This window comes from Physeter macrocephalus, chromosome 1 (assembly GCF_002837175.3).
Source record: "Physeter macrocephalus isolate SW-GA chromosome 1, ASM283717v5, whole genome shotgun sequence".
Lineage (NCBI taxonomy): Eukaryota > Metazoa > Chordata > Mammalia > Artiodactyla > Physeteridae > Physeter > Physeter macrocephalus.
In genome coordinates this window covers 75193668-75199667 of record NC_041214.2, presented here as the reverse complement: position 1 = coordinate 75199667, position 6000 = coordinate 75193668, and positions in this window count along the sequence as shown.

Below are 6000 nucleotides of genomic sequence, written 5' to 3'. Positions count from 1 at the left end.
GAACCTGCTGTATAAAAAATAAATAAAATAAAATTCAAAAAAAAAAAAAAAAAAAAAGAAAACCAACTCACAAAATCATCCTTGGTTCCAGTCCCACTCTGGTCAATACCACCAGCCTGTGAAGTTTCTCTATGGGAAAGAGGAGTGTATTCAAATGTGAATAAACTCATAGCTGACCTCTGTCCCGTCAGGTCACTCACAAAATCCGCATCCAAAAATCCTTGGACTTTATAACCTGCAGATTATGGGCTATGTTAGCCTCTTAGCATGATCATCTGCCACATTTATAAAAATAAATAGAGATCATTTAGAATAGGTTCTTCTTTAAATCTTGTATCTAATTTTAGAATTTCTATTTTTCCTTCCACTGATATGCCCTGTTCCTCTCCTGAACTTGCTTTTCTCTCTCTCTCTCTGTCTCTCTCTCTGTCTCTCTCTCTGTCTCTCTGTCTCTCTCTCTCTCTCTCTCACACACACACACACACACAAAATCTTGATTGTTTCCCACTGTCATATCTTTGTTTTTGCTGATCCACCTGCCTAGTATTTACCTAAATCCAATTTCTCCTTCAAACCCAACCTAAGCCATTCTTCTTCCATACTCTTATAGTACAATATTTTCCTCCCCCAAGCCCATTCTTAGCACTCACTGCACCATTTTGAAGTGGGATGTTAATATGTCTCTCTCCAGTCTAGTTTCTAAGCTCCTTAGAGAAAGTCTCCACCTTATCTGAATCTCTCTCAGGATCTGGTGCATAGTAGACACTCAGTAAATATTGGCCCAGCCCAGTGCTTCTGTGGAGCTTTCCCCGACCAGGGCAGCCCATGCCGATTCCTCCCTCCTTCCAACTCCCCTTGCACACGCTGCTCAGGACTGTGCAGTTTGATGCTTAAACTGTTCTTGAGTTGTCTCATGCCCTGTCAGTTCCGTGCCTGCAGTCAGGTCCTCAAAGCTGGAGATCACGTCACGTATTCCTTCTGTTGACTACGCGGCGCCTACAAGCGCTGGTTGGAGAGTGGCACACAAAGTAATTATGAATTATTTGCTCTCTCAGAAAGGAAGGGCTGATCACAAACTGATCATGAACCACAGCAAAACAGAGGGAGTTGAGATGAGAAAAAGAGTGAGGAATGTATAGGAATGTTGTGTTCTTATTTCATGCAAGGTATTGAAGATGCATGTCAAAGTCCTAAAGAGAAGCACATGTTGGTAAATAAATCCCTGCGAAATGAATTGGACCATAGCACATCAAATTCTATTTTAAAAAATAATTATGTCAAAATCAGTCAATTGGTATAACAGCAATACAGTTTTTTTGTGTGTGTTTTTGCGGTACGCGGGCCTCTCACTGCTGCGGCCTCTCCCGTTGCGGAGCACAGGCTCCGGACGCACAGGCTCAGCGGCCATGGCTCACGGGCCCAGCCGCTCCGCGGCATGTGGGATCTTCCCGGACCGGGGCACGAACCCGTGTCCCCTGCATCGGCAGGCAGACTCTCAACCACTGCGCCACCAGGGAAGCCCAAAACAGAGGGATTTAAAGAATTATGTGGCCCCTGATTTTCTCAGGAGTGGTATTGTCCTGGTCAAACATGATGGGTTTCAGTTTTCGCAACTAAGTCCCATTTACTGAGGATATTTTATGAGCCAGACATTTTATTGAACACGTTATATACGTTAAGTCATTAGATTTTCATGAAGACACTGCAGGACAGATCAGATAACTTTGTCCCCATTTTACACTTGAGGAAATTAAAGTTTGGTAGGGTTTCATGACTTGCCCAATGTCACTCAGTTAGACAGAAAAGATCCAAGAGCCAAACCCAGTTCTGTGAAACTCTACAGCCTGTACTCGCTCTGTGCATTACAGAGTTTAGCCTGGCTGAACACTCTCTAAGCCTTCTTTCTTACTGTTCCCCAGTCATGGCAAAGATCCCACCATGTGTGTCTCTGGTTCAGAGAACCTGAAGGAGGCCAAGGTTACTGAATTTCTGTTGGTGAGCCTGGATGTCCAGTTCTCCTTGGGGCTATGGAAAGCCTAGAGGCTCCTAAAGTAATCTAGTTTACCCAGAATCCAAGAGGTTGTTAGTGACCTAGGGCCAGTAAGGAGGCTCCCAAGGGTCAGTGCTAATTGGGGCAGATGCCCCAGGGGTACATAGCCCAGACTGTTCCCAAGGAGTTCAGCTGGAACCAGATTGCCTCAGGAATGTGAGTGAGGCAAACAACTGCTTGATTGTTTGAGCCCCTACACTTGGTACCGGCTGCTGCTTCCCAGCTAAATGTAGGCCAACAGGATTTCTGAAAACTGTTTGCAAAGCTGAACGCAACACTTCCTTCATTTGCATTTAAAAAATAAACTCAGCCTTGAAATGGGCATTAGCCAAGCCCTTCCTGAAAACTGAGAGAGAGTGTAATGGAATAGACCTCAGCTCCCCAAAAGTTCCTCTCCCCAATTCACATGCAAGCAAAGGTGGGTTTGTTTTGTAAGCCTCTCTTTCCATTTAAACTCTAGCTTGAGGCCTTGAACAATGAGCTGCTGCCTTTCTTCTTCTGAGGTGAAATTGCCTCTATCGGGGGACTTGCAGGTGGTACCAGAACTTCTCTCTAGCATTACTGTTTTAGACCCTTCATCTTGAATGGCTTACATTTTAAGCACATGTTCATAATCATTCCCAATCCATAATGTCCATCACTCATAAATTAAGCTTAGGACAACACCTTGCTTCCCCTCTTGCTATCTCATTGAAAAGGCTCAGTATCATTCAGAAATGGCTACCACTTTCTCTCGGCTGGCCCATCTGCTACATTCCCGAGCCCTTATACCACATGGTCAAATGAGAGTTTTGCGTGACATTTACTGGCTTTGGAGAAAGTGGTTGCTTCTCTATTACTAGTCTTCTGTATCTCTTGAATTAGCTCTCGTCTAAAAAATGATAATAACGTGCAAATAAGAAAAGATAAACTTGGCAAATTTAATCTCATCATAATATTCCCACTTTTCCAAAATCAAAACTCATAATAAAAGTACCAGGACATAGCATTCTGGGTCTCATTGATTTTATTTCAGGGAAAAATATGTCTGCATACAGCATGAGTTAATCCATATGATTAAGGGTTCTAGATGAGTTTTAAGGATGTCCTCCATCTCTTTTTCTCCTTCTGGACTTTATTCACCTAGTTGTTTCCTTAGGCATCAAAGATGTCACCACTGCCTTGATTGTTCTCTGTGGGCAGATGTGGCTGAAATGGACAATACATAATCAACATGTGGCCAGTGTATTTATAAATAAAATGATAGGGACAATTTCTGGAAATACATATTTTTTCCTCCAAACCTAAAACATTTTCCTTCCTTTTTAAACTTACATTTATCATCCTGTAAGAATGGAGTTTTTAAGGAAGCAGTAGGTAGAGTCATCTCTTAGATATTCTTGCCTTAGATGACTAAACAAAATTATTACATTTCACTGATTTGAATGCAGTTTTGGGTTGTGTTTGCGTGTTTGTTTGGTGATGTTATTTATAAAAACTATGACTGTTGGAATAACTGTGTGGGGGAGGGTTGAAGACCTATCTGGAGAAGTTTGATTTGTTTTCTGTGTCTGTAATCAAATTACTTATAAAAGATATGCCATGTTGCATAATGTTTGCAATTTTTTTTTTTGTCAGAAACACGTATATATGCTTTGTGGTTGAATTCACCGAGGCTTCATTTTAAATCATGTAGGTCTCTGAGCCATTTCCACCAAAATGTGGCAAAGTGCAGAAGTTGGCAATTCAATTTTATTCAGCCTTTCAAGAAGGAAGGCCCAGATAAGCTTTGCTTGTTCACGTCAGTGATAATATTCATCAGTGAGGCCTAAATCTAATTCTGTAGGCTTGCTACTGCTTTGTTGTACTGTCATTTCTGAACCTCAATCTTCTCTCTCTCTCTCTCTCTCTCTCTCTTTTTTGATCACAGCAAAAAGTTTCTTAAGAGCTTAACTTACAGCCAAGTGCCGGCTCCCCCATTTAATTTGTCCTGCTTCCCCACAGCACTTATACTTTATGTTCAGGCAGAGGTGAGGTCAGTTCTCAGGGCCTGGCTCTCTGGACACCCTCAATGATGACCTCATTAGAGTCACAGATGTTTGCTGCACTTTGGGAGATCTGGAAAAAACAGAGCAGTAAACTAGGCCAGCTTGCAGTAAGGCTGTTACCCACAATTCAAGATAAAATGCTGGATAGTTCCCACTAGGTTCTGGTCGGCTAGGAAACGGCAACTTATTAATCTTGTGTCAGAGAGCCAGCTGCAGCCGTGGCAGTTACCATATTTCACCACCAACTCCATGTCTGGACAGCCATTGTCTTTTTTTATGAAAAAACTCTACAAATCAGCTGCGTTCTCTCTCTCCCTCTCCCTCTCGGTTCCCCCTTTAACTTAGCAAAGCCCCTGCTCGTCCTCCTTGGAGAAATGGCAGTCCAGCCCCTATAGAGTTTTGGTGCGTCGTCCATCCTGTGGTTGGTTTACTAATTCAGAGAGACTGCTTACTTTCCAACTTTAATGATATTCCCTCAGCATATCACTTTGGTTGCCTGGCGACCGGATTTGAGCTAGGCCTCTCATTTGATTCCCACACATCAGACCCTGAAAAGCACTTTTTTTTCTGTCCCTCAGCTTTTGATTCTTTCTGCTCTGAAACCCTTCCCCCTGCGGTGTCGGTATGGGTGGGCAGAGCGGGGTAGAGGAGGGCAAGGGTGAAGCGCGGCCTGTGGCGCACTGGTCACACATCAAGGCCTCCAAACAAAGCCTCCAGGAACCCTTCCTGACAAACACAAATTCCCCTCAGAAAAAGCAAATTTGGCTTTCCCTTCATAGTGTGGGTGTCATTTTAAGACTTTCCTTGGATACTTTATTAAATCTGATGCTTTTCATTGTTTTTCATGCCGTTTCTCACCAAAGACTTCCTCTTACCAACAAGTTGCTACAGGAGTGAGCAAACAGATTCAGTGAAGAACTGGAATCACCTAATAAAAGCGAGCCTGTCACCCACGTCCTTATAGGTTTTAATATTACAATGTATATCTCAGTATAGGAATTGTCTGTCTTAATTTTGCTGTAATGCACCCCTTTTCCCACAGTGAAGAACGCTTTGTGCTGAAATCTGCATGCTAAAATCCAAAGTGCTACTGCAAAAGAAAATGGAAGATTTGCCTCTTTAGGTCTTTTTAAAGAAAAATAGAGATGCTTACATCCATTGTTTGAAAAGGCTCAAGTGAGAAAAATTGCAATGAGCATATATATGTGTGTTTTGTGGTGGAGGCGACTAAAAAAAAGAAGAAAAAGAAGAAGGTAAAAGAAAAATTCGTATGAAGTGCATTCGAATTTTTCCGTAGTACTATTTCAATCGTTTAAATGAAATTTTACGTGCTGTGATCACGTTCTCAAAACAGCACAGTAACAAAAAACAGTTGGAGCACTTAATGAGCCAGTTAGTTTTACTGACTAGAGTTAGTGCATACATAGATACATAAAGATTTCAAATCTATATGTGCATGGTTTATATATGTATTTAAATACCTGTCTATACAGTTAGACATGTATTTGTAGATGGCTCTTGAAATATTAAGATCTCCATACGCACGTCTTTTTTGATGATCAGTCTATTGTAAAATGTAGTTCAGATATTCTTGTTAGAGTTTATTTTCTCACAGATCCCTGAAAGATTTGCTCATGTAACTCCCATTCTCGTGTGCAAATCCCCTGTGTATTGATGGGTGAATGGACCTCTAATTCCACACTAGAGCTGAAAGTAGGATTCTTAACCTCTCCTCTCTTGTTGTTGAACTTATATAAAGGCTAACAAAAGTCCTTTACCCTTTTTTCAGCAATGATTAAAAATGTATACAAAGTTACTGCTTTTCCACTAACACTTTTTTGCATTCCTCCCCATACACTCAGCCCCCACACCATCCTCCATGGTCTAAACTTACAAGGACCGCTACCTGCTATGTGATTACTT